A 16,788-nucleotide genomic window follows, 5' to 3' on the forward strand; every position below is an offset into this window, starting at 1 on the left:
AATAAACTCGTGTATACACGTGCACGCGCACACACACACACACACACCCTACTGGTTCTGTTTCTCTAGAGAACCCTGACTAGTACACCTGGCAAAAGGAAATCTAATTTGTCAGGTTCAGCCATGAAGTATCACAAAGCTTCACATAAAAATAACACTTCTAAAGCTGACATACTGGAGCTGTAACTTGTAGAGGAAATCATACATGATAAAGATAAAATATCTGTGAACATGTCTCTTATTAGCTAGCCAAGTGTTAGACATTGAATTTTATTTTCCTCCTTAAAAGACTCTTTCATGGTAAATTTACCATATAACAAATGAAACCTCTTTCTGAAATTAAGGGAGAAACAGGTAAGCAAAGGAAGAAGCAGAGGTAGAAAGGAGTCAGTATGATTCTCACTTTAAGGTCATTCCCCTCCCTGACTCCCCCAGAAGTTAGTACCTCTCATGTGTCGGGGCTGCACAGGCTACCAGGGTGACCATTGCACTATATTGACCAGGCAGTCCATTCCAAAAACTGTTTTGCCTGATTTTTTAAACTCTGAAATGGCCATTAAAATTTTTTAATTGAATTAAATACTCATTTGAGTATAAAACAGTGTGCGTGGGGTGTGAGGATTGGTAGAAGCTTAAGAGGAGACTGTCTCGGTTTTCCTGCTGAGCTGCCCCGTGGATAGGGAGATTCTCATACAGAATCCAGGTCAGCATGCTGAACCACAGTCAAGAAACCAAGAAGAGCCAAAGCCTTTTTTAAACCTCCAAGCCGAAAATGCATTGTTTTCCCCCCGTGCACCCAGTATTTATTAAGAACTGAGTATGTGTTGGACATTGTAGAGGGTGATTTTAATTCTTTGCCTTCAAATAAACCTGGAATTTATTCCCATAAGTCAATCAGATGATTTTATCCTAACTCGGTCTATACTGCATTTCTAATCTCAGTATCCAGAACTAGAGGACTTTAAAATCTTGGTGCATAGTCAATATTATTTCATCACATGAACTGAGCTGCTGTTTTTCTTTTAATTTTCAAAATATATATAATATTTTCAGCTTTTATTTCTTTATAAATACCTAACCTTCAAAGGTTAAAAATCATCACACTTTTGACATTTTAATCTTACCCTTTGATATTTGGGGGAAAATATGTTTAAAGTCTGTTGCTCACAGAGGTTTCTTTTAATGCTTTGTTTCCTAGAGTCCACTGATAATTTCATGAGATTTGTTCATTTTAGTCACTTTTTGGTACTAAACTATGAACATATCTCACTTTTAAAAACTATTAAATAAAACTTATATTACATGGCTATTAGGATGATTGTTTCTAAAAGTTCACATAATGCTAAAAAGCAACAAATCAAGGTACCAAATCCAGATAATTTCAATGAACTGTATTAAAAGGAAATAAAGACAAAAGTCATAGGGCTTCTCTAAGGTTGTATAAAACAAAAACTTGTCTTAGTAAGCAAATGTTCTTAAGTACATTTAAAACAGAAAATGTTAAGTGATCCAATTTGGATCTCTGTTGTTTAATTTGCTTTGGAGGAAAGGCAATTTGGTTTTTTGTTGGTTTTGTTTGTTTCTTTTTTCGTACAGTCTTTATGACCACTTGCTCAGCAACCAGGGTCTATCTGAAAATCAATGCGCCTGTGAGTTGATCTCAGTCATTTAGACTGTGAATGCCAATGGGGAGAGAGGGGCTGGGTCCCACTCCTCTCTCCTCTCCCTGTGCCTGGCTTGGTGGAATGCTTATAAGAGATGCCCAGTGCAGGCTTCTGCACCAATTAAAAGCCTTGTTACCTTCTGCTGTAACAGCTTATACCACCTGGTAAACACATTATGGTGCGTATCAATGACAAACGGGTGAGAGAGAGAGAGGGAAGGGGAAAAAAGAAGAGATAGGAAAGGGCCAGAACCGTAACCCTTGTTCCTAACTCTGTCTGGGTTCTCTGCCTGGGGTGGGCCAGATGTTCGGCCTCCCAGCGAAGGTAAGACCCCTGGAAAGGCTGTCATTGGTGTACTAGAGAGTCGGGCACACAGGCACAGAGCCTGGGTAGCTACAAAGCAGGATGAGCAACAACATAGGCCTCTAACAGAGTCAGTGTCCTCGTGTAGACAGTAAGGCGGCAGGAACTCCGAAGGAGCTGAAGGTCAACTGTTCCCTGTCTAAACCTGGAAGGGGGGATCCACGAGCCCAGGCCAGCTTCTTCCTCCTTCCTGCAGGCTGCTTTGTTGGTGTCTGACGCTGAGAGAGGACTCCACAGGCAAGTCTTTATTATTCACTCTCATTTATACAGCATTCTCCTTCCAGTTCGAAGAAAACTGCTGCTCACATCCAGAAATACCTAATTCCAATAGGGAATGTATAGCATTTGCTTCCCATCAAAGCAAAATCCTCAATACATGAAATCTGAGATCTTGGCAATTTAATGGATTCCTTATAATTTTTAAATAGCATGTATTAGTGCTTTACCCAGTTGGAAGGTTGCTGAGGGATAAATTGGCAGCGTCTCTGTTTTCTTTTGCAAAAACAAATTCGTAAAAATGAAGTGTTGTACATTTATTTTATGTTGTTATTTTGGCAGCTTTCTTTTTATGACCAAATTCTGAGTCTGTTATATTATCTGAATTCTAGAAAGATTTGATTGATTACAGAAAAGTTTATTTAAAAATTGGCCTTGCCATTTTTTTCTCTGGCTAACTCCTGGGTTGTTTTATACAGTACTTACTATTTAAAGGACCTAATTTATTTTTCATGGCCCATCACCAATATCCAAGATAGCATCCAGTTTCTTAATTCTGAACTCCACCTTGAGTGACTTCCAAACTAAATGAAATGAAAATACCTTGGGCAGTCTTGGTTTACACACGGTGGCAAAATTAACTTGAAGTTACATGGATCCCACACGGGGGATACTTCGAGCTTCTGCTCTGTATGTACCAGCTAGAAGCCTTCTCCTCCCTTCATTTTAGGTAAAACAAGATTTTTCGAGCACCTACTCTTAGCAAAACAGTGCTGAAAATACAAAGGTGGATCAGGCTGAGTGCCCAATTTGATGGACATGGTTGGAATGGTGTCTTGAACTGTGCTGTCACTGCACACTCTGTCTCTGGGGGCAAAAAGTTCTTGCCCTGGCTGTTTGTTAGGAGACAGAGTTTTATTCTTGTCCAATACATCTATTAAACATGTATCTTCATATCAACATGTCTCCTAATCTTTTAAAGTCAAGACAAATGGGAGTATGCAGTTTAAATTACATTGAGGAGTTTTAACCTGGAAAGTGCTGTATATTTCCAATGGGTTATTTTATGGTTTCTGTTTCCACACTTGACTAAAGATAGTGTTATGTATATAATTTTTGAGTTCACTTTTAAAATAACTTTTTATTCAAGTGTAGTTGACTTACAATGTTGTATTACTTTCTGTTGTACAGCATAGTGATTCAGATATGTGTGTGCGTGTTTATATTCTTTTTCACATCCTTTTCCATTATGGTTTACTACAAGATATTAAATATAGTTCCCTGTGCTATACAGTGGGACCTTGTTGTTTATCTATTTTATATATAGTCGTGTGTATCTGCTAATCCCAAACCCCTAATTTATCCCTCCCCACCCCCTTTTCCCTCTGATAATTATAAGTTTTCTATGTCTGAGTCTATTTCTGTTTTGTAAATAAGTTCAATTGTGTCATATTTTAGATGATACATATAAGTGATATCATATGGTATTTGTCTGGCTTACTTCACTTAGTATGATCATCTCTGGGTTCATCCATGTTGCTGCAAATGGCATTATTTCATTCCTTTTTATGGCTGAGTAATATTCCATTGTGTATATATACCATATCTTCTTTATTCCTTTCTCTGTTGATGGACATTAGGTTGCTTCCGTGTCTTGGCTTGTGTAAATAGTGCTGCTGTGAACATTGGGGTGCATGTATCTTTTCAAATATACATTTTCTCCTGATACATGCCCAGGAGTGGGATTGCTGGATCGTATGGTAGCTCTATTGAGTTTTCTAAGGAACCTCCATACTGTTGTCCATAGTGGCTGCACCAATTTACATTCCCACCAACAGTGCATGAGGGTCCCCTTTTCTTTAAGTTTACTGTGAATGGGCATACAGTACCATTCACTTTTTGTGTATGTACATTTCTGTAAACTTTGAGAAATGCACAGAGTCATAGATATACCACAATCAGGACACAGAACCAACCACTCCCTCCCACAGAAAGCTCCCTCTGCTGCCCTTGGTGGTCAGCTCCCTCCTCCCCCACTGACCCCTGGCAACCACCTTCTGTTCTCTGCCTCTGTTGTTTTATCTGCAAAAAGTTTGTGTGTATCAGTGGGTTTCAAAACAGGGATGAGTTCACTTAAGCCATGCTTTGTGTCATTAGTGTGCTCGGCTATCCTTGTCAGGATCCTTGTCAGGATCTTTCTCTGATGCCTGTCAGTTGAAAAGGGTGGAGCCATGAAATACTTCTAAGGACCTTTTGAGTCACAGACTCCTCCTTTTGGGTTACGTGAGGAAATGTCAGTGGTAGAGAGACTACGGGCATCAGGCAGCTGTCCTTGTCCGTTTGGAGCTCTGAGAATGGCTCTCCGAGCAGGGCCATCTCCCTTACACGAGTGTTGTCTAACACCCACCCGTGTGCTTGGCAGTGTTTCTCAGAGGAAACACTGAGTAAAGGTCTTCATCAGGGAATGGATACATCGGTGGATTTTGTAGGGAGCCCCTGTTTGACTTACCATCTAGACATCACTGTTGCTGATGTTTTTCAATAATTCTATTTTTGCAAAGCCTTATTTCCATTTGGGTCCAGTTATCTGGGGAGAAGTCTCCTCACTCCCCACCCTCTTGTAATTAAAAAGCATGTTCTTTTTAGATGATTTCAAAATGTTCTCCTCCACCAACTCCCAAAGCTTGCTGGCTCGGCCAACTTGATGCAACTCAGCATCACTGGGATAGAGGAAGAACACATGGGGCTTTTAGAATTGAGGTGAAATGGAACGGGGAGCAGATTAAGGCAGCCTAGAGATGCTGAACCTTGGAGGACCATTTTAACATGAGTGTTTTAATGCTAATACTTAGCTCCAGCTGGGAGGGGTTACAAGAATTATAGGCAAATGTCCAAGTTATCATCTTTCCTAAATGTTGGCAGTGTTCTCCCAAAACAATGCAAGGCAAAAACTCTGGCCTTGGGTGACGAGCAAATTGTGTCAACAAATGCGCTCTTTTCCTCCCTCCCCACATTCACACGAACCCAGAAGGCAACAGCTGGCAAATGCCAGGGGTCAACTGCTGTGCACCTGTGCTCGCTTGTCTCCTGGGTGGATTCACCGACTTTTAATCTAGTGCCTTAAGTAGTCAATTAGGTTAAATTCTAGTGATTTCTTTGCATAATATTGATATAAAAATATCTAGACTCTAGACCAATGCCAAAAACTGGATAATGTGATTCTTTAGTACAACAGGAAAATATCTTTTGTCGGTAGACTGTTTACTCACATCCAAATAAGGAAGAATAGAAGAAATTAACTTGATAAATTATAATTAAGTAAATTTTCTTTAAAAATATTGTTTCAATTCACTGTGTATTCCATGAGAAATATTTTGTTAGCCCACGTGATCCAGAAAATTCCCAGCTTCCTCCTTTTCATATATAGATACATATGTCCCTTGTAGTATTAATATCAGGCCAAAATTTGGAAGAGGGAGAGAACTCATGGCTGACAAATAATTCATAAACTAGAGAAACTAGTTCATAGCCCAATTCATTTTTTTTCCTGTGGACATTCATGGTTAAGGTGGCTACATCAGGTCTGTGAGTCAAATAGAATATTGGCATTTTTTATCTCAAATGAAGTAAATGAACATAATAACACTTCAGAATTATAAAAATTTACATTTTAGATCTGTTGTATCCCTCAAATTGATATTCATTTTTACAATTCACAGTGTACAATTCACTACATTTTCATAGTTTTGCATATTCTGTTATTCTGTCAAATATTACATAGCTGAATGCTAAAATATCATTAGGCCAACCACTTATTTCAGGTACTTGTGAAAGGAACTGAGTTAAGCATTTGTACTCTTACAAGTTTGTGCCAAGTATGTACCAGGCCCACCTTATTATTTTTTCCACCCTCCGTAAGTGAGTATCTTGTACCAAACCTCGCCTTGCCTTCTGATTGGAATCTTGGTCTCTCCTGACACCAACACCGTGTTGGTTCCCAAACTGTATAATGTATGTTCCAATCCTTATTTTCCCATTTGACTATTATCTCCCCAATTGGAAGATGATGGAAAAATATTGTCAACAGTAATGAAAGGACTTGGAGGTTTTCACTCTGCAGACTGAACAGTTGCTTGCTGGGAATTGTTCCCTTGGATTCCCTTCCTGAGATGGAATGTAACACATTCCAGCTGACGCTATTCAGGGCAAGAAAATAGATCATGATTAACTTGATAAATGACTCCGAACCTAGCACTGCAGCTTGGGAATTTTCCCTTCGAGCACATTGCTTAGGACAAGTTTATGTACCAAGTAAAAAGGAATTTGTTGTGTGTGACCACAAGTGTAGTGCACTGAAGCTCACAGGCTTTTCTCCTCCTCCTCCTCCTGCTGCTTCCTCTTCTCTGTTTAACCTGTCTCCCTCCCCACAACCTCTTTTTTTTTTTTTTTTTTTTTTTTACTTCAGATTGGCCGTTTCATCCATAAATGTTCTTTAAACTAACCGAAAGTGGGCCTGGCTCTAAGCTACTGCCAAGTCTCCCCTGTCGTTGGTTTTCCTGTGTGTGTAAAGGAAGGCATGAGGAAAAGAAAAGGACACCCCTGTCACGGCTGGTAAGACGGAGCCCTCATCCCATACACAGAGGACAGTGTCAGGACGTTATGTGTACTGTCTGCGTACAAGCACCACTGACACCACACACATACACCACGTACACTACACACAGCACAAACCACGCACAGACATCACACACCACACACACCATGCAAAGCACACACACAAAACACACACCACAGACCACACACATTACACATACAACACAAACCACACACACCATACACAAACACAACATACCACAGAGACCACAAACACACATACACAAACCACAGAAACACACACCCACCACATACGCCACAAACACACCACACATAGATCACACACACAAATACACACAAATACCACACAACACGTTCACAGACACACACATACACCACACATATACCACATGCCTCACCCAAACACCACAGACACACCACACACACACATACACTACACACCACACACATATACCACATACACAGACCTCACACAACACATATACCACAGACACCACAAAACCCACACACAGACCACACACACACCACATACGCCACACCCACACATACACATATATCAGACACATACACCACACATACCACACAACACATACATCAGACACCACACAAACCACACACACACAGACCACACCCCCCACACCACAGACACATTCCCAACACAGATCACAGACACACAAACCACACACATCACAAACACCACACATATATCACACATACACCAAACACATGACATACACCACAGACACCACACAAACCACAGACACACAGACCACACACACCAAATACACTATACACTACACCACATAACGCCACACCCGCGCACATACACATATATCAGACACACCACACATACCACACACACAACACATACATCACAGATACCACACACACACATACCACACACACACAGACCACACACCCCACATTCCCAACACAGATCACAGACACACAAACCACACACATCACAAACACCACACATACATATATCACACATACACCAAACACATGACATACACCACACACCAGACACACACCACAGACACCACACAAACCACAGATACACATACCACACACACACATGCACACCACACAGACCACACATACTTCTTATACACACAGACCACACACACACACTATGTATTCCACACACATACCACACACCAAACACACCCCCTAAACACAGCACAGAAGATAGAAACACCACATACACATATACCATATACACACATATACCAAACACATGACACACACCACACTAACCACAGACGCACACTCCCCACACACACCCCACACCATGGACACCACACAAATTACAGACACATATACCATACACACACTACATGCACACCATACAGATGACACACACATAGATCACACACATACACGCACCCCACAGACACAGACCACACACAACACACACACACAACACACCACACATACAACACACCACAGACAGCACACAAACCACAAACAGACCACACACTGGACATACCCCCCCCACACACACAGACCACACACATACATATACCATGCACACCTATCACACACACTCCTACATACCACACACACACCACACAAACCACAGACACACACCATATACACCACACACACACCACACATACCCATACCACACAAACACCACATCATGCATACCACACACACAGTCTACACATAACAACATGCAGCACACACACACACTGTGTGCTCGATGCACAGTGAGGCCAAACAATACTGAAACATCGGAGTTTGGAGCAGAGAAATGTTTATTGCAGGGCCAGGCAAGGAGATGGGTGGCTCATGCCTTAAAAAGCCGTAACTCCCCAAAGGCTTTTTAGCAAAGCCCTTTAAAGGCAAGATGAGGGAGGGGCGTGGTTAGTTGTTGCACACTTCTTTGTGTTGGATGTAGCTGTCTATGTAGGCCAGCTCAGTCAGGTCCTGATGTTCCTGTTATTCTCTGTTCAGGTCAGGTCAAGGTTAGGATGTCCTGTAGGCTCTCCTGTATATTTCAGGCTCTAGGCAGCATTCTTTTACAAAAGATGCAGAGCCAGCGTGACTAAGCACAGGCAATAGAACACAAAGGTTAAAGTGAAAGGAGCAGACCTAATACGGAGTCAGATTTGTTCCTGCATATTACAGTTCTTCCCTTTTCTTTGATAGTCCTCAATCTTGAGGAGAAGGGGTTGGACCACAAGAGGGGAACGGTGTTTTGGATGGAGAGGTTAATCATAAACTCAGCAGAGGAACTCCATCTCACAGTGATTTGGTTTCAAACTCCACTCCCGTTTCATCCTTCCCCAGTTCTTTCAGGGAATGGGGTGATTACCACTCTGGCTACTTCCTGCTGAAATGGGACATAGTCCTACCTGGATTTGGGGAACAGACACAGAGCTGGAAATATTCTCGAATTCCAAGTCCTGGATCTTAAAAATCTCATTCCCTGAGGAATTCAGGAGAATAAGCCTGAAAACCAGTCTGGACCTGGCACTTTGGGGGAGACTTGTAGCCAGGTAGCCATTTGTGTACTTTTATCTAAGTAGGTTTTAACTTCTGATGTGGTATTAACATATATATAACAGGGGCAATTGACCACGTCTCCTTTTTCTGCTGACATGTGACTAAAACAATTTTATTGTCTAAAACTTTAATAGTTACAAGAGGAGATCTTGAGGTCATATGGTTACAGCTGCCATCTGCCAGCAGACACTGCTTGAGAATGGCTGGTGGCCTCCCAAGTATGACAGAGCTCAGAAAATTCAAGTTTTCAGCAATATAGGAATGTGCCTGAAATCACATGCACAATGGCCACCTAGTTTTTTACGTTGAACGTCTGAACCACATCTACTCCAGTTTTGACTTTCAAATGTATTCCACTCCTCAGTGGCCAAGGCAGATGTACAATGCATGTCCGAAAGGCCACAAAACAGGCTGCTCTGGTCAGTAAAGTTTAAGTTAAATCATGTATCAGCTAGAATGACTTCCCCAGACCTCAAAATATGTACAGATTTCCCATCATCTCCCTTGTTAATTGCAAATTCTTTAACAGACCAAAACATGTCCCTTGATGCCAGGGTGATTGATTTAGCTTCTTGCCCCAGGTCTAGATCGTGTCCCTTGGTGCTAGGCCTCCTTTATATTTGCCTAGATACTCATGATGGGGGAAAACTGATCAAATATTGTGAACAGGCTCAGAGGTATGTTAATGGGTATAGGCCATACATTTTATCACTTATACCCAATTGCCACATGAGCATTGTACATGTGCTTCTAGCAGTAGACTTAAAGCAGGCAGTGTTCTCCACAAACATGTAAATTAAGTCTGGTCCATTGACTACATAGGCTTTCCCAAACTGGCTGTGGTAGAACCCCTCAGGAGTCTTAGACTGAATTCCCAAAGGCCTCTCAAGGCCAGGAAATCCATGCCAAAGGCCTGCCATCAGATTCTGCCTCGATGGCATTCTTGGTCCCCAAAATACCAAGATTCCTGTACATGCCAGGAGACAGTCTTTCCCATTCACCTGATAAGGCTGCTCAGAACCCAAGGATCTCTAGTTTCTGGAGGGACCAGCCAGAGAGAAAAGAAAAACATTTCAGTTTTACTCAACAAGGTATAATTTACCAAATTGCTGTAAGTCATGAGTAACTTCAGGGGAAGTGCTTCCCTATATCTGGAAAACACAAATCAAAATCAGTAATATTCCAGACAAAACCCACAAACATAACCGTGTTCACCCGTTCACTTAGTAGCCAATCCTTTTGTTAACTTTTTATGAAGCCATCAGGATTTCCATTAGGGTTTTTAATTTCTTACCCAGTTCAGCAGTATAATCTGAGGGCCTTCCCTGGCGGTCCAGTGGTTAAGACTCTGCACTTCCACTGCAGGGGGCACGGGTTCAATCCCCGGTCGGGGAATTAAGATCGTGACTTAATTTTGCCATGTCGTGCAGCAAAAAAAAAAAAAAAAAAAAAGGTGTATAATCTAAAATGTATTAGTCCTTCCTATGAATCTTCTTGAAGATGAAGCAGTTTTGCAAAGCATCAGCTTAACTGTCTATTAAAGACTTAAAAAGGCAAGGTTAAAGATCTGATTACAGTGTGTTAACAAAAAAGCTTAGTCACATTGCTGCGATATACAACATTTTTTAAGATAACCAGAATTATGACTGATAGCATTATACCAGGACATATCTACATTTCAGAAACTTTACATAATTTCTAGAATATCTATATTAATAACATCTGTACTGTATAATCTGAGGAGGCTTATCACCCACTTGACAATGCTTCCCATGTAATTCAACATACCAAATAATACGAGTTAAATACTTCTAAGATGCGTCAAGGGCCCTCTAAAGCATCCCAAAGTTAGCTGGAGGGCAAAAGAATTTTAACTAAGATTTGATATTTGGGAAGTTCGTCAAAAAAGATCACAGGTCACTGTAAGACAATACTTGTTTCTTAATCAAAGTGAGAAGAGGCCTCAGAAGCAAATATAGATCACTTAAAGGCAGGGGAGTTCACATAATCTGTTATCAAAAGCAGCATTCTAAGTAAACTTGTTCCCTTAGTAGAGAGGGGCCAAATCTAGGCTTGAACCAGCCTATTTTTAATAACAAAATCCATTTAAGTTTAACCTAATCTCAGCCCAACCATGTGTAAAACTCCCTTTTAAAAGAACATATCCTACTTTCCTGCTGTATACTAAAATATTTCCTTTATTATTTTAGTAGCTTTAATTACATATTTAAATTTGAATCCGAAGCTCTAAAAAAAACCCTTAATTTCTAGTGAAAACCAAGAAGCAATCAATTATTAACTGTCCTTTAGCATTCTGTAGGTTGGGAAACAACTATAATAATTTTTCAAAACATCTGCTTTTTATAGAAAATATCTCAGTGTGGCACCAAACAGTCCCAGACACCTTTAGCTTCTATATTCAGTACTTAATGTTTCAGCACCCTGCCTGGGAACGACCTAGCTATTCAGTAATCCCCCACCATCCAACCCAAACTAGCACAACTCTAAAATTTAATACCAAATATCTGGAGGGACCACCCTTAAGTAGACATTCCCAAATCAGAGCCATTTCTAAAGAGGTCACCCAAAAGCTCTCATCCTATTTGCATCTAATTTACTTTAAGAATTTCATCATACCAAGCTAATTTTTTTCTCTGTTGACAGACTGTGCAACAGAAACAACATAAACCCATTCACCCTCAGTAAACCCAGGCACAATAAAAGACATGTCTGTATTGACCACACCAACAATTCCTTTCATACTTCCTTGCCAAGAGAGCCCCAGTACTGTTCAGTTATTAGGCCCATGATTTTCATTGTTCCCTCCTTAGCCCCAGTGGGTGAATGAGGATTAGGTTAAGGCAATCCTGGTGTAATTCCTTTTCTTCTTGGCAATATTTGATTTAATACAGGTGCAACCTTGCTTAAGAACTGTGAAGGCAAATAAGGGAACTTTTGGGTTTCCTTTGCTCTTAAAAGGGACAAAAGGTTCATACTTTCCTGAATCTGGTCATTGTTGGCTGAGGACTGGTGCCGTGGAAGCTGTCTTAAGATCATGAGGGAACAAATCTGAGGACAAAACTGACATGTAAGAATGGCAGAGGAAAATATGGCAAGAACCTGGATCCTTGATGTCGCTGATTCACTGATTGAATCTATGCTGGAACCATTAGGAATTAGTCATAATTGTTTAAGATACTTTTAGTTGTGTTTTCTATTACAAGCATTTAAAAGCATCCTAAGTAATAATGTTAAAGGCATCTCTCACAATTTATACTTACTTTTCGGAAACGCTTACTAGAAATTTCTATCGCTGGTTATAAGGTTTATCCTAAATAGTTTGAATTTTCTAAAAGACATGACAAATTTCTATCGCTGGTTATAAGGTTTATCCTAAATAGTTTGAATTTTCTAAAAGACATGTCTGTATTAGTCAAACCAACAAGCTTAAGCTAGCTTCAATACCAGATATCAATTCCATACTGAATATTTCCCAGATCATGAGGAGCTGAAATTCATTTTGGCCTGTTTTCTAAATAGTAGTATTTAATTTGTAAGCATTTACTTTTAAGTCTATTAAATAGAGCTCATTTACAAGTTAACCTCAGCAATACTATCCAAAGACAAAGACACCTAATCATAATGAAATGTACATACATTCAGATAGGCAGAGATCTCATAGCCAGCATACTTATATGCAAGACAAATGTAAACACACAAAGAACAAAATCTAATTCCTGCAGAACAAAAACAAAAGGGTGAAGTCCAACAATTTCCTCAACTTTTTCAAACAAGGATCCCACGTTTTAACAACAAACAACATACAAATGTAAAGATAAGGAATCATTACCACACGTGTCACGGCAATTCACCTGGCAAATGCAAAGCAAAAATAACAGTTGGAATAGGTTGAATTTACTTAGCTACCTTCAAGCTTGCTCCTCAGAATATTTTCGTTCTCTTGGGGTCAGAATTCTGAAAAAAAGGTATTTTATCAAGCCAGCTTTCTCTTAACTGCATATGCAAAAATAACCAGTTTTGGAATTTTAAGAGAGTTTCATCTTAATTTAGTCCAGAGTCCAGAGAATGTAGTGGTGGTGAGGTGTTAAAAAAAATCTTCTTTCTCTCTCTTTCTAGGAGCATACTGAAGATCTCCCAGTTTTGCAAAATACATGCTAGGGGGACTATAAGATGGAACAGAGCTCTGATTATCCATACTTATTCATTCATGGCCGGTGTTATCTAATATTAATAAAGCAAACAAATGCAATGCAAAATGGTGTTTCAGGATCACAGTTCCCTAGCGCCAGAAAGGGAGATACCCATTCACTGCAAAAGGAAAATCCCAACCAAGGCTCGACCCCAGGCGAAACCCAACACAGTAGGGAAGGATACCCTGTTACCGAAGACGTTTCCACTGACCAGTGCATACTGATACGCACACATACAAACAACTGTGACTGTGCTTCCATGCTGGAACCTGGGTGCCCTTGGAGTGTTCTTCATCTGTCTCTGGATGGCCTGCTACACGTATGCATTCCATGACCAGTGCAGTGTGCTTATGATGAGCGGGTGCATAATAAATTACTGGAAATAGCTGAGGTTTTGATCCTCCCTGAATACAGAAAGTTTGACTCCTGTCAGCCATGGTCTCTGTTTAAAATACTTAGGAGCTGGCTTCCACAGCAGTCTGCCAAGCCTTCTATGATGGATGGCGGCAGCCAAGCCGAGTCGGGGGCACTTCACTCACTGTGGAGGTGCGGGGCCGGGGCACGTGCTGCTGCTTCTCACACCAGGTCGAGGAGCCAAGACTGTGCTGTGAGAAGAGTAGGAAGCCACTCGAGGACACGCCGAATTTCCGTCTCCAGTCTGAGGGTTAGGGACAGGGATGTCCAGCATCGTCTTTGTCAGGGGCTCCTCTGTTGAAGCCGTTTGCCTGTTAGTATCCGGGCTTCCCTGGGGATGTGTCCTTTACACTAGTTCTCTCACTTTCAGAGCTGCTATCGTGACTGGTCACCCAGGTACGACACAGGTATTTCTATCCATCCGCCCCACACCAAAGCCCTCCCTTATCCTGGGCAGGAAGGGCCGCCGGGGTCCTTTAGAACCTGACACTGATACCTGCAGGGAGGGGCCTGATCCTAAAACACACGAGAGGATCCAGCACGGAACACCCGGGTGATGCCCTCGTGAGAAATTCGGGAAATGCCGCTTGAGGTAACGGGTCTATCAATGGTGCGACGCCTTCATCCTTACAGGCACGACGTTCCCTGCAAGCCTGCCTGCCTGCTCCACAGTAAAGGAAGCGAAACAATAAATACGGGTGCGCTGCCCTGCCCTGTGGGAAGCGCTCGCGTACCCAGCACTTGATGCCCAGACCGGTCCCTGCCTCGCCTCCCGTCTCCTCCGCTCCGGCCATCCCGAGCCGTGTCGCCGGCGGCACCATTACCGACCCTCCTCCTCACTGTGGGAAGTCCCTCAGGCATCCCAGGCCCTCCCGGGACGTCCAGACCCCACGGCTTTCCTGTAACACCCTCCCTTCCACCAAACTGCTCTTCGGTAGGTCTGCGAACGCCTCGTACCACGTCTGCGCACCAGCACGGGGGGTGGAGCCCTCTCCCCGCTCTTGGTCCAGCCTCGCCCTCCCTTCCAGGCCCCCGATTGCGTGGCCCCCAGCGCGCTCTGCTCACAGGGGACCGGGGTGCTTCTGTCTTGGTGCCGTGCTTGGCGTGCGCTGTGCCTCGTCGGGCGGGAGACGGTTCTCCAAGGGCCTCTCCTGTGTCTGACATCTTGCAGGCGGAGACGCTGACACCTCTGTTCTGGATGGACCGTCTTTACAAGGATGCTTACACCGTGGACAGCCTGGAACCTCGGAGACGGAGGTTCCCTCTGGAGAACGGGCGGCAGCCTTACTTCCCATCGTACAAGGCTTGCCTGCCTTGGTCTCCAGGTTCCTCTCCTGTAATGCCACCCGCTGCCGTTCAGTCGCCATGTGGCCACCTGAGTCACCCTGCGGGAACTGGGGAACTAGCACAAGAAAAGACTGGCACCCAGACTACTGCTATAATTAAGTCCTTTATCTCTGACCCAGGGTCCTGCGTCTCCTGCCAGCACCCAGGACACTGGCGGGCTAGCTCCTCACTTACAAGTGGGGGAAAATCTCAGCCCTTTCACAGCTCTTGACAGGACCTTACTCTGGGAGTCTCGTCTCCCCCACATGAGAAAGTCAAGGATAGAGACAGAAATCCTGTATTATATTTCCTAACACCTCTGATGTTTTCCCCTACACATTCTAGTACACAGTAAGGTTTTTTGATGATGAAATAAATGACATTGATAATAAAGGCAAATAATCATAGCAAGAAGCTCCCTAGTTTGACTCAGTTTCCACCCATAATGATCTTTTCTGTTCTGCATGGCTCTGGGTCTCTCAAGCAATAGGGTCTTTTTTTTTAATTGCATGTGTGCAAGAGGGGATGGGCAAGGAGCAAGTGTAGGGAGCCTAGGGAACAAGATGCAGGGAACAGGTCCCATAACCAAGCTGTGGCAGAGATTCCTAACTGCCACTCAATATTCATTCTCCCTTTGTTTTCTTTGTAAAAATAATCCTGATTATTGTTTTAGCTGAGAACATCATGGCTAGCTAAAAATCATACATTTCTCAGTCTGCTTTGTAGCCAGATCTGGCGTATCACAGAGTTCTAGTTGAGGACACATAGTGGAAGTGGAAGAGAGCGTTCCCTCATTTTCACTCCTTTTTTCTTCCTACTGCCTGGATTGCAGATATAATTGTTAGCACTCCAGGAGACATGTTGGCCCATGAGGTGAATTTGGAAATAGAATTCATGCATAGTGAGTAACAAGATAGGAGGAGCATGAGCCCCTGATACCACGAAGCCACCAAACCATCTGTGAACTGACTCCTGACTTCGTTTCATGAGAGAAAAAGAAACTTCTATTTTCTTTAAACCAGTTATTTTGGATCTTCTAGTAACCTAATCCTAACTACTATACAAACTCAATTTTCACTGAGTGTAGAGTATATTATAAATCACACTTTCTAAGAAAGGTGCCATCCTATGTCCTTTTGACACTCAAAACATTGAAAAGTGAGGGCTACGATCAAACCACGTACACGTCTCCATGCAACCCAACACCAAACCCATTTTTTTTTTTTTTTGCGGTATGCGGGCCTCACTGTTGTGGCCTGTCCCGCTGCGGAGCACAGGCTCCGGACGCGCAGGCTCAGCGGCCATGGCTCACGGGCCCAGCCGCTCCACGGCATGTGGGATCTTCCCAGACCGGGGCATGAACCCGCGTCCCCTGCATCGTCAGGCAGACTCCCAACCACTGCACCACCAGGGAAGCCCAGCAAACCCATTTTAAACAACTGAATTCAATTCTATTTTATGAAGAA

At 42.5% G+C, this 16,788-nt stretch overlaps 2 long non-coding RNA genes across 2 annotated transcripts in view; one reads left to right on the forward strand and one right to left on the reverse strand.

Moving 5' to 3' along the window:
* Window positions 1–13,648, forward strand: part of LOC307054448 — a 62,916-nt gene extending 49,268 nt beyond the window's left edge. The window contains exons 4-5 of the long non-coding RNA XR_013810938.1: window positions 6,709–6,854; window positions 13,509–13,648. This is a non-coding gene — a long non-coding RNA (uncharacterized lncRNA). The remainder of the gene's footprint in view (window positions 1–6,708; window positions 6,855–13,508) is intronic.
* LOC307054178 lies at window positions 8,609–11,166 on the reverse strand. Its single transcript, XR_013810930.1, has 3 exons — window positions 10,666–11,166; window positions 10,474–10,522; window positions 8,609–8,910 (listed from the first exon to the last, which is right to left on the reverse strand). It is a non-coding gene; the product is annotated as an uncharacterized lncRNA (long non-coding RNA).
* Window positions 13,649–16,788: the final 3,140 nt, after the last annotated feature.

This window comes from Hyperoodon ampullatus, assembly GCF_949752795.1.
Source record: "Hyperoodon ampullatus genome assembly, chromosome: 6".
NCBI classification, from domain to species: Eukaryota; Metazoa; Chordata; class Mammalia; order Artiodactyla; family Ziphiidae; genus Hyperoodon; species Hyperoodon ampullatus.